Source organism: Dermacentor andersoni, chromosome 6, assembly GCF_023375885.2.
Source record: "Dermacentor andersoni chromosome 6, qqDerAnde1_hic_scaffold, whole genome shotgun sequence".
NCBI lineage: Eukaryota > Metazoa > Arthropoda > Arachnida > Ixodida > Ixodidae > Dermacentor > Dermacentor andersoni.
The window spans coordinates 5090409-5103349 of record NC_092819.1 but is presented as its reverse complement, the minus strand read 5'-3'; the positions used below and the strand labels follow the sequence as shown (position 1 = coordinate 5103349).

General features: G+C 47.0%; 1 pseudogene; it reads right to left on the bottom strand.

The window, feature by feature from the left end:
- Positions 1-10478: 10478 nt before the first annotated feature.
- LOC140218721 (uncharacterized) lies at positions 10479-12733 on the bottom strand (annotated as a pseudogene).
- Between the last annotated feature and the right edge of the window lie 208 nt (positions 12734-12941).

Below are 12941 nucleotides of genomic sequence, written 5' to 3'. Positions count from 1 at the left end.
ACAGGTCAGCCTCTAGAGTCTGTGAAGGAGTAAGTTTACCTAGGTCAACTAATCACAGGGAAATCTGACCATGAGAAGGAAATTCACAGAAGAATAGAGATGGGTTGGATCGCATACGGCAGACATCGTGAGGTCCTGACTGTAAGCTTACCGTTATCATTGAAAAGGGAGGTATACAATCAGTGAATTTTACAGGTGCTGACGTATGGGGCAGAGACTTGGAGACTCACAAAGAAACTTGAGAACAAATTGAGGACTGCGCAAAGAGCGATGGAACGAAGAATGCTAGGCATAACCTTAAGAGACAGAAAGAGAGCGGTTTGGACAGCGGGTATAAACGGGTTGGTGGCAAACGGGTATAGACGATATTTTAATAGACATTAAGAGGAAAAACATGGGTCTGGGCTGGTCATGTAATGTGCAGAACTACCAAGAGAAGGGAAGCGCAGTAGAGGACGACAGAAGACTATGTGGTGCGACAAAATCAGGAAATTTGCGGGGGATAGTTGGAATCGGCAGGCGCAGGACAGGGGCAATTGGAGATCGCGGGGAGAGGCCTTCGTCCTGCAGTGGACATAAAATAAGCTGCTGCTGCTGCTGCTGCAGCTGCTGCTGATGATGATGATGAAAAACAGGTTGAAGTACATACGGCAGGTATTGCCAGATCCTGACTGGGAGCTTACCGCTATCATTGAAAAGAAAGGTGTACAGTCACTGCATTCTACCGGTGATAACATATGGGGCAGAAACTTCGAGGTTGACAAAGAAGATACAGAACAAGTTGAGAACCGCGCAAGGAGTGATGGAACGAAAAATGTTAGCCGTAATGTTAAGAGACAGCAAGAGAACGGTGTGGATCAGTGAGCAAACGGGGATAGACGATATTCTAATTGAAATTAATAGAAAAAAAAACAGAGCTGGCCAGGTCATGTAATGTGTAGGGCAGATGTAATGTGTAGGGTGGACCCTTAGAGCTACAGAATGGGTGCCAAGAGATGGGAAGCGCAGTCAAGGACGGCAGAAGACTAGGTGGGCTAGCGAACTTAGGAAATTTGCAGACGCAAGTAGGATTCGGTTGGCGCAGGACAGGGGTAATTTGAGATCGCAGGGCGAAGCCTTTGTCCTAAAATGGGGAAATGATGAAGGCAGAACCCATGGTTTTTGGTGGGAGACGAACCCAAAACCATAGGTGGGAGTTGAACACACGACCTTCAGTGTTTATTAAGGCGAAGTTATCTTGAGTGTCAATTAAGGCGAAGTTAAACTAAACGACTACAATAGCGTAGGCGTCGCACGCTGGTCGCAATGCTTTTGCATTCATCCACGTAAGGATAACTCAGTGCCCCTTGAATTTTTCGTCTACAAGTCTGTTTGGTGTGCGCCCGTATATGAGTCTGTTGCACAGAAAATAACGACTGAAAGTTCCAACACTGCGCATCAATTTGAATCGCCCACGACACAACGGAAGAGTTGACGCAATAATCACGCGAGTTCTCTTTATTTGCCACTCGCTGTGAATTAGCCAGTGTTGACGTCCTGTGAGAGGTGCCATAGTGCGATATAGGATATTCCGCCCCGATGTCCCGTTTTTGTCATTTTCTCGTTTACGAAAGCTCTCTTTCAGCTAGGAATGACGAATCCGGTATTACAGAAGCGTAATATTTGAATATGGCTGAAAATAATAATTTCCTTTAGTGTCCCTCTAGGTTTTGTTAATAAGGTTTTTCATTTTCATAACAATGCAAAAATAAAGAATCGATATTGAAATTGCTAGGCTGATCGGAAAAAGAAAAAGAAGAGTAGCAAGATTAAAGAAAGATAAAGTGACGATGTACGAGAATATCTGCGTGAAACTACGCTGTCAGTATTGTATATGGTTGTAAGGATATGCTGGCGTCTATAAGTGACGCCTTTGAGTCTTTTTCCTATAAAATGAATAACAATGTTAATTGTTATTAATTCTGTCGTGAGAGAGAACCGCCTGTACCGGTCTTTAAGCACTTGAAGCGCCAAGAGTGGGTGCTACACGTGATCTTGTCGTTTTCCAGGGGCGCATATAGACGGCGCGCAAGAATGCACCTTACTCAGAAAGCTCCGCAGTGCGACAATAGGTGAGAGCTCACTGAATAGCACCATTGAAATATCGTATTCCAAGTCCAGTTGGTAGACAATAATGACGTCATTGTCACTGGCGGCGTCATTGTTAGCCAGCGAGCCGAGCTTTCCAGCCAATATGTCGAGCTGAGCGAGCGCCATTAAGTTACAGACTTTATTTGACAGCACGCCTTAGCCCCCCCCCCCCCCCCCCCCCCCCCCCCATTGCTTCTTTCCGTGAGGGAACTGTTGTTAAGCCGCGCCACAAAAGATGAGTTTGACTTAAGAGCGTTTACATAGAACCAGACCTCGTAGGCACACTGTGATTGTGCATTTAGACAGAGCAGATATCCTAGTCTTGGGGCAGTGGTATAAAGTCCTGGAATGACATTTGCAGCGTGCATCTGTAGATCACTTGCAAATAATATCCCAACATTCGGACACTATGTTCCAGGAAGCGATGACTACATTAGGAATGGATCGATGCACGTAACGTAACAAAGAGTCGTCTACGCTGTCTCAAGAGGGCGCGTGTGCATTCGCTCATTCGTTCGGCGGGCGGATTTCTTCCGAAGAGGCTGGTGTGATTGCAGCGCAGTTATGACGCCCACGTGATTAGCCAAGCGAACCTCATTAAACGCGCTTACACAGCGCGCTCGTCGACTGTGTATCTGCGGATAAAGAACATCTGTCCACGAGGCCACGCGGAACGCCGCTTCTATGCCATTGCTCTTCCTTTCTCGCCTTTTTCATCTTGTCTCAGTCCCGCAATTCTCGTTGCCCGCTTTCACTGTTAGAGTCATGTCCTGAGTATTCAGTAGTGTCATGGGCACAAAGTGCTGGCAGAGAAACCAGACAAGATTTTCGCCGCCTACAAGTGTTGTTGTGATTTGTCGGCGGCCCCTCTCAGCCCTCACCGTCTCGGATGGGATTTGCGGCAGCCAGCGAGGGCGCGCTCTAACCAGCGTTTGCTCGCCAGTCGGCCACGTGGTTTCTGTGCGCACCGACAGGTGGTGACTGTGATAGATATTGTGTGTGTATATGTTTGCTTTAAACGCGGGTGTAAGGGTAATAAATGATGGTGATGATGACTTCTATAGGCACGATTTATATTCTTCGAAACGGAACGGCGACAAATGTCCACAAAGCCTGCTTGAGATAATCAGGTTTTACTACATCTACTGCAGCCTAGCATGCTGCCTATATCTCCTTTCTCTCTTCTGTTAATCTTCTACATCTGTATCGCACGGTCATTTACGCCTGCAACGCCTCTATTGATATTTTCTCTGCCTTTCTTCCCTGCAATACTCTACAAACGTCTTGTGTTTAGCTCAACTGCTGACCAATCCGCTTTGAATGCCGGTGCTTCTGGAAGGCAGCCGTTCCCGAAACTATGGAAACGTAAATGCACAGAAAATGCGAGCTATACGGTTTAATGTGTGCAAATGTTTCCACGCTGCTGTGAGAATAGCTGGGGCCTTTTGGCGGCATTCCAGGCTTAGCGACATTAGCCGCGTTAATTCACCCGGGTATTGGGCAGATCGCAAACAGTTTCACAATTTCCTCTGGGAAATTGCCCTGCAGGACGGTCGTTTTAAGAGCCGAAAGAGTTCCGCGCTATGGGCAGTTCTAAAGGCTCCGGTGCACTCGGGCCGTCATTCCAGCGACCGCATAATTGGCCACGAGGTCGCGCCACTGGTCTCTCTTGCCTGTAATTTAGGAAGAATCCCTGGGCCTCAGCAAAGGAGCGGGAGGAGTCGAAATTCGCCAACTTAGTGAATGAAGTGATGAAGAGATGCCAGTGCCGAAGTCAAAAGACTTCACTCATTGGTGCCATCGCCATAGAAACCGGCTCGGAGCCAAATGTGTTAAGGCGTAGCCTTGAGGTCACGGGTATTTTGTAATAAAATTGAAAATAAAAGATGCATTTTACGTTCTGGAGTCGCTCCGAAAAGATATTGATAAAGTGGCAGGCGCACAGATGCAAACGGGTGTGTATATACAGGAGATAGAACTGGCGCCGAAGCAGAGTACCTTCATCGTTCTCTTCGCCGCAAAATCACCCTACCGGCGGGGTAGCTCCCTCCCAGTACAGGTTGTGGAGCATCAATTACGGCGGGTACATAGGGCTTGAGTCTAGCAACGTGAACAACATCACTGCTTGTCTCTGGAGGAACTGAACACTCGCCTGCCAGTGAAATCTCGTACGCCACGTCAGAGTGTTGGCGAAAGACCTCGTACGGACCAGAGCAACGCGATAAGAGTTTTTCGTACAATCCGACACGACGCGAAGGCGTCCAGAGGAGCACAAGATCACCAGAGGAGAAATGGGCTTCTCGGTGCCGATGGTCGTAACGGCACTTTTGGGAACCTTGCGAGGCAGTAAGGCGATCACGAGCGATTCGTGGGCACTGGGCGACCAGGGCAATAGCATCGCGAGCGCAACTTGTTGGGGTCTGTAATGTATAGGGAAGTAACGTGTTCATGGGTAATGCAGATGTCACACGCAAACAAAAGGTAGAACGGTTAAAGTACGATGGTGTCATGACGAGACGAATTATAAGCAAAGGTGATGTATGGCAGAGCGACGTCCCAGTCACGGTGATCGCCGGAATCGTACAGGCCAAGCATTTCAGTTAGCTTGCGGTTGAGGCGTTCGGTGAGACTATTCGTTCGAGGGTACCGCGACTTTGTGCTCAGTAGCACAGGAGCGGAGCAGATCATCGACGACCTTCGATAGGAAGTAACGGTCACGATCCGTAAGTAGCTGGTGAGGGGCGCCTTAGCGTTGGATTACATCGTGGAGCAGAAAGTCGACGACATCTGTCGCGTAGCGGGCTGTAATTGCTCACGTGATGGCATATCTTGTTGCATAATCTGTTGCCACTGCAATCCACTTGTTTCCTTTGGTAGAAATAGAAAAAGTGCCAAGCAGGTCGAGCCGCACACGCATAAATGGCTCCGCTGAGACGTTAATAGGTTGATGGAAACCAGCGGGAGGTAATGCAGGCGTCTTTCGGCGCGGACAGATATCGCAAGCAGCGACATAGAGGCACACAGAGCGATAAATTGCGAGCCAGGAGAAGCGGCGCCTCTAGCGGTCGTATGTGTACGAGTGACACCCAGGTGTCCAGCAGTAGGAGCGTCGTGTGGCTGTTGGAGCACGGCGAGCCGGAGGTGCCTTGGAACGACTAGCAGGAGCTCAGGATCGTCAGGGTAAACGCTGCGGCGATGTAAAGTCCCAGCGTGCAGGGTGATCATCCGAAGGGAAGGGTCACTGAGCACGGAGGTTAGGCGGTCCATCACGGGGCGAAGGACAGGATCGCAGCGTTGTTCATCACTGCTATGGAGAAATAAGTCGGAGATGGAGAGAATACAAATGTCCGAGTTAGCGTCTACTACGTCCGGTGGATCCACAGGATGGCGGGACAGACAATCTTGATGCAGACTTCCCGATTTATACACGATGGAGAAGGTGTATTCTTGGAGACGTAAGGTCCAACGAGCGAGGTGTCCTGTTTGGTCATTCAAAGAGGAGAGCCAACAAAGGGGATGGTGATGAGCTACGACGCAGAAACTGCGACCGAGCATGTATGGTCGAAATTTCGCGACCGCCCATACGAGCAGGAGGCATTCACGTTCAGTGACAGTAATTTCGTTCGGGCGCAGAAACAAAGCGGATGGCGTAAGCGGTGACGCAGTCTTGACCATGTTGACGCTGGCCGAGCATGGCGCCGATGACAGGACCACTCGCGTCTGTGCGGACTTCAGTGGGAGCAGATGGATCAAAATAAGACACAATCAGAGAAGTTGTTAGCCGCTCAATAAGGGTAGCATAAGCTTGGGCTTACTGTGGTCCTCAAGAAAAGGCGCATCCTTCTTGAGAAGGTTGGTTCGGAATTGATGACATCCTAGTGGCTATGTTCGAGGATAAAATCTGGCTTCATGTGCCTTTGCAACTGAAGAACATCCGCAATAGCTGCGTTAAAAGGCAATATGCTACTGTTCACTACAATCATCCGCTTTGATCCCGATAGAATTAACAAGCTCTGAATGGCGATGGCCAGTAACGAGTGAATAAGTTTGCGACTGCAGTAGCTTTTTTCACTTGTGCCTTTAGAGCGGCAGGAAGATCTGGTTTTGAAATTTCAAATTTGAGCTATAAGATTTTTTAAATTTTTTGCTCCATGAAGCTGTCGTTTCCGGCAGTCACAGACGTGATGCGGCGATCTCTTGTTCCACGAAGTTGTAATGAGCGGGACATTAGTAATCCTCTTCTAACCAATTTCTGCATCTGACTCCCTACGAAGCGCAGTGCCAGCGCGGGTGCATACATTTTTTTTTGCTACCAAAGCATTTCCCGCAAAATAGGCTGGTAAAAATATGCATGCCGGTGCTCATAGACTGTTTGCAGGCTCAAATTACATTAATTCAGCTGTCACACACTTTCTCCTGTCACCGGAAATTCTCCTCAGTGGACTCCTCGGTGGCCGTGCGGCCTGTCAGCCGCTCGGTATAGTTTTTCTCATTGTGCTCTTGGGACCCATCTTACATGGTTTAAACCGGTTTTCCTTCACCACCTATGGTGCGCGCCTCGTAGCTCTAAGAAATTTTGACGAAGGGAGCGTCAAGGTTTATCAGATCGCTCTTTTTCTCTTTAAGCAGACGGAGAGTGTGAAACTGCGTTAACATAAATGAAACTTACATTTCTTTTGTGCGCAACCATTGAGAGAGAAAAGAAAGTCTTGCAGATCTCTAGGAGGATAGAAAGTGAAATAGAATAATAACCATGCTGCTTCTGTCATGGACCTCCTGCATTTTTTAACTTCCTTTATATATAATAGCGCCCGATTGAATCAGCAGTGAAGTATCACTCACGCATTCCACCTAATTGACTCTGTGTCTTGTACCGCTCTGCCAATCATTTTGACTGAGAATAACTCCCTTGCAAAAATGGGAACCTTAATCAGCTCAATGGTCACAATGGTTCTTTTATTTGAGGTCGTGGCATTTCATCATGAATATGGGCAATCTCTATGAGGGCAAAATAAAATAATAAAACAATAAAATATTCTGAAAGAAAAAAAAACTACCAATGCCTACAGTAAAAAAAAAATCGCTCCACTTTCTGGTCGGTCTCTCAAGGGCCCCGGCACATGTTTTCCTTCCATGTTCGTTGTTGCCGCTCTCACCAACGCCTCGCAATTGTGTGCGAAGCCACAGCCTTGCATAACTCGAGATACGGGGCTTCTCTACAGACTCGCTGTGCTCGTGCTAGGTCTTCACGCAAGGGTGCACCATTTTTCTCAAGTACTCAGTCACAGCCTTCAAACGGGACCTCGAGTAAAGCAAGCTCTTCGCGTGATGCTCGTAAAATGCTCTTCGCGTGATTTTAGCGTCAGCAAAATGTTCTCAGTGGAATATGTAAGGTTGCCGCTTTCACGGCTGCATATTCCTAAATAGCAGTCAGCTGCACGTGCTCGCTGTCACGTGAGCAAGGCGATGCTGCACTGCGCGCATCCTGCAACAGCTGGCAGTATCCCTTAAAAAAAAAAAAAAAAACACCGATGTAGAATAGGATGCTGCATTCATTTGTCTCAAGTTCTTTGATGAATTAAATTTCAGAGTCATCGATGACATCGGTCTCCACTTCCTCGCGCTCTTGTTTACCTTTTGAGAGCATGTCGGCGAGGTACGGCGTGTTATCGACTTCGTAGCTTGTTACTGGTATGTGATGAAATTGGCTGACCGATACAAGCTTCTGGACGCACTTCAAATCATAAGCGTTCGGAACAGGCTTCCTGTAAAAATACGTAAATGTATTCGACGGGAAAGGAAGATATTTCACGATACTCACGCTGCACACGCACGACGACTTCTTAGGCTGCCAGTTGTCGCACTTCACGATCCACTGCAGCAGTCTCTTGGCTCTGTCGGAAAATAGTTTCCGACGAACGGGAGTTGTTCGTGCACATGGGCACATAGCAGCCAGTCATTTCAATGAAAAGGGGAGCGACCAAAGGAGCCGCAGCTCTTTCCTCGCACCTGTCGCTTTGTGCGAAGTGGGATCCTCGAGCCATCGCGAAAAACTGGGCGAGGAGGCGAGTACGCTTTCGAACAATGTCCCCACCCTCCACGGAGCTGCGGCTAAGGAAGAACCTTTCAGGCACCCTGCCTAATGCGAAGAGTGCCGTGACATCTGCCATTCATAAAGCTAAATGAGCTGCAGGGTCACTCAGCTAATCCAATCAAGTGTGTGCTCGCGCATGTAAGCGGTCCGCCATTAGCAAGCTCTGTTGCTACAGAGCTTGCTACGGGTTGTGCATACTTTGAGATGAAGTTCTGTCGGGCCTACTAGAGGGGTGCTCGGTCCATTATGCGTTGTTGGTGTGTCGTATTCGTACTTCTACTGGCGGCGTAGCTTTATTGAGGGAGCGGTTCGTCAACCGACGACGCGTACTTCGGGCGTCCGGTGCGGCAGCTGTGTCATGGTGCACTCACCAAGCTGAAAATTACGCCTTCGCTTGTTCTCAGCTGCTTTGCTGTGTTGCATTTATGTGTTTGCGCAGCGGACTTGTGGGAAAGCGATTTTACTAGCTAAACGGTTTTAGGACGAAAATAAGATTGCTAAATTGGGTATTTTGCATACCACGTGACTGTATTGCCACGAGTTATATATTTTTTTTTGCCTGTATGTTACCGCTCCGGACGCACGGCATGTTCATTTTCAAGTGCGCTGGTTGGCTCAGTTTGGCCACGGGATGTTTGTAATTAGTTCGCGGATTATGCCCCTCGAGATCAGTGATGCGCGCCGGTACTCCGAAACTACTTTTTATGCGTAAGAACAGTGTCTGGCTGATAATCATTCAAAATTATCATTGTTAGCTGCTACTATATCAGCTCCAAAGCTGTTAGCCGTTCCCACCACTGCACATAGAAAGCAGTCTAATAACGCGATATTTTGAAGCAGCGATATATGACTGACCCATTACGCTTGGCCACGCTTAGCCCAATTTAATTCAGTGCGCTGTTACCAGTAAGGTGAACCTACCGCTAAATAGCTGAAGCGATAGGTAAAGGCGAGGATGACACGAGAAGGTGATACCCCATTGTTGTAAAGTGACGTCAGCCGCAGTCAGGCTGCCTTGCAAGCGCTGACGACACGCGCGTTTATCGTTTCATATCCTTCCCTAGCCCCTCTCTGTTTCGTATTCAGATAAGAACGGTAATCGAGGTCCCATGACCATTTTTAGTTTTCAATGAAATTTTTATATCTGATGGGCAAATGTGTCCACACAAAGGAATGAACCTTAGTTTTGCAAGAAACTTCGTAGTTTTCTCGGAAAAAAATCGTATGTCACAAGAGGTGGAGAACGTCATTTTTGCCGCTTCGCAAAGTTGCAAGTTTGGAGCTTCACTGCATGTACAATAAATTTTTTCCGCCCATAAATATCTTTTCCTTACATCTTTGCAACATGTACTATACGAACAAATAAAAAAAAACATTTTTCGCTCTGTCAATCTTCTAAATAAAAAATCGCATACTTCGCTTCCGGAGCTATTTGGTGCAAGAAAGGCACTTTTCAGGGCAGCCTCAGGGCAAGATGCGTAAATATCTCCACACTTAATCTTTTTCTCAGTATTTTCCAGCTGCTTTTACTCACTTTAGGCAAGTTTTGTAGTTTTACACTTGACAGATATTTTTCAATATGGCCTCAAATTTGGCCGAAGATCAAAAACGTCAAAAAAGTGACAACTTTGACTTCCATTTAAAAAAAAAAACATCATCGTGGACTTTCATTAAAATTTGCCTGAATAATTCTCAATAATCGTTAATTTTAAGGTACCAAAAAGGTGTTGCATTATGTTGTTTTAAAGTATAAAAATGAATACAAAACTGAGTTCATGTTTTTGTTATCTAGAGTTGCTTCTTACTGCCTCTTAGAAATAGTAACTCTCAGAAATTTGTTTTAGCACTCACTGAACTTGGTTACATTTTATTTACCACAATATCCGAACCATCCTCAATGTTTGTAGAGCTTCTACTCGCTTGTTAGCGGCGTTCTTGATGCGTCAAAATGGGAATAAATTCGCGATTTCACCTGATGTCTCAAGAACTGGCTGGCGGCGGTCAAACGCTTTTTGTATTGCCTAATTTATCATCCTAAGCTACATTGGTATGTAATCGATTCTTTAAAAATATTAGATCATTTATCGGTGCTTAGAAAAGCTTTTATATATAAAAATGAATATTAATGCGTTTCTGAAGCCGACGTTTCCGCACCTGCATCTGTTTACCTCTGTCTTCAATGGTTCTACAGGGCACTGTCAGGAGACAAAACGTCGACTTCCGAGGGAGACAATTTATCTGCAAGGTTTTTAATCAGCAGGAGTTTTAATCGGGACACAATTTACAAATGGTATGCCGCTTTATGTGCAGATTGCAATTCAGAAAATCGTAACAAGAAATAAACGACAGCAGTTCACTTCGGTATGCGCACAGTATATTGTCCAGCCCGAAGCAAAAACCAGATCAGTCTCTTCCATTCCGAAGCAGCGGTGGAGGTCACGTAGGATGCACTGCTTTCATTTGATTGAACGTACTTCCACATGTGGAGCGTCTGAACTCCAGGCACTTTCTTTGCAGTTTTCCATTCTTCGTTCGTCATTTCGCGAAAGTCTGCAAGCTCCCTCTGTGGGAGCTCCAGAATGGTGATGTTCTTTAGCGTTCCTTGAATTGCGTCCACGAAGCCGCTGGCTGTTTGTATGGCCTCACTTGCAGGCTTCCGCAAGTTGCGGTGTGATGCTCGATGTTTCACAAGCCCCCCAACGCCGTCGCAAGCATTTTTGCCGGGTCCAGTGGCCGAAAACATCCATTTCGTCTCTTGACATTCACTGCGTTGTAGCTCATGAAACTGATATTTATTCTTGAAGTGAGCGGGAGCTCCGTCGCTCACATGTGTTACTTTGGTGTAGATTGGCGCGCTGTCTTCGAGGTGTGCTTTGATTTTCGACAGAGCCAAACATGTATGAGCTGAATCATGAGACATATCGTCGGAAATAACGGCGTAGTTCCGAGTCAATTTTCTTGACGTGACAACGCAGGTAAACACGGTGACCTGCTTCTTCTGCCAATGGTACGCTTGTACTGCATCTGGAAGCACAACTGGCGAGTTTTCGGCGAAATCAAAATGCAAAACAATCGCACCTCTCTCGCAGCTCTGTTTTTTTTCATGTATTGTTTTTGCTTGCACAGATCTGATATAGTTGTGGGGAATCCATTTCATGGTCATTCTTAGAAATTCTCTCATAAATGATGAAGCGGTCAGAGTGTTTTAACTAGCTCACCGTATTCCCATGAAGCAATCAACACCTCGTCCTCGCTGCTCATATCAAAATTTTCCAAAGTGAAAATGCCATCTTGTGGACAGTGCTCACAATTCCTGAGCAAACATGACGCAGTAGGTTCCTGGCATACGCAGAGACTCTGCATATCATCGGGAGAAAGCGACCTTCCGGAGGCGTTCTGCAGTCCCACGAGGCACAACTGAAAGTTTGCACAGCACACGCAAACACACACTTGCCACTGTGGCGAGCATTTCACCCACTTAGGACGCAAGGATATGAATTTTGTGAGGCCAACCTGGGAGGCAGGGTGAGCTTGCTTGTAGAGGCGGAATGCTTCTCGCAAGAACAGCGTCATGAACCGTTTAGGTACCCATTCCTTCTCTCCCTCCTTTTCGATTCTCACAACATCCTTTTTGTTCGGTGTCTGTCTAGACCAATCGAGTTCATCCATGGTGCAATATTCTAAAACGGTGGTAATGTCTTCGTGTTGTAGCTTACATCTTGTATATCGTTCCTGTGTTGACCATACGCCTTCTTCATCCACCATCTTCTTCCATTCTTGAATAACGTACCTCGTTCTCTCTGGAATAACTTCCTGCACATATGTCACGGTTAGGTTGCGTGGTAGCAGTGTCAGCAGCTGGCAACGCTGTTGAAAGGACGTACACCTATTGTAGGCAGCATTTAGGTTGTCTTCCCAGCTGCTGCATTGCGCACACTTTTCTTGTGACGCACGCGAAGTCTCTGGGATATTATATGCTGCCTCTATCCCTGATCGGATTTTCGTCACCATAGCTCTTGCCACCTCTTCCTGCTTTCGCTTTGCATAGGAAAGTCTGAGGCGTTTTTTTAGAGCGCTCGGTGGCTTTAGGGGCGAGATTTCGGAGGTAAGGCTGACACCGGAGTTTAAATTTTCTACGTTTTCTTCTCCAGGGCGGAATTCATCGAATGTTTCGGTTGACTCTGCCTGCATATTATCTATGTCTTCCTTGAACCGACGGTAACAATTCTAACAGATGAAGTCACTTTCTCGTACTCGGAGGGCTTCTTCGGGAAGTAGGACTTTTTTGAGAGCAGCGACATTGAGGGTCTTTACACTGCGAAAATTACGTCCTTTTTCAATTCTCTGTTTGTGCCTTTTTGAGTAGTCGGCACAAAACGTTCGCCGCGGAAATCTCTTCATGAATGCAAAAGCTCACCGCTTCCGAAGATTATCGTGGGACAGAAGAGCAGGTGACGGATGCAGGGCCCAGGGCTGCTTTACCAAACAAAGGAGATTGACAGATGGATGGATTTTTAACACAGGCTGCCCGCCGTCGACACTGACGCTGGTTCGGTCTGGCGTACGAGCTGAGACTGAGATACCAAGTCTGCTTGTCGTGGGAGCCTTCGAGCGCAGAGAAACCACGTGAGTACAGAAAACGACCCCACCGTCTACCGGGCCTGCAAAACGACACGCGAAACTCGAGATCCGAACAACATCCGCTCATCGGGCCTGT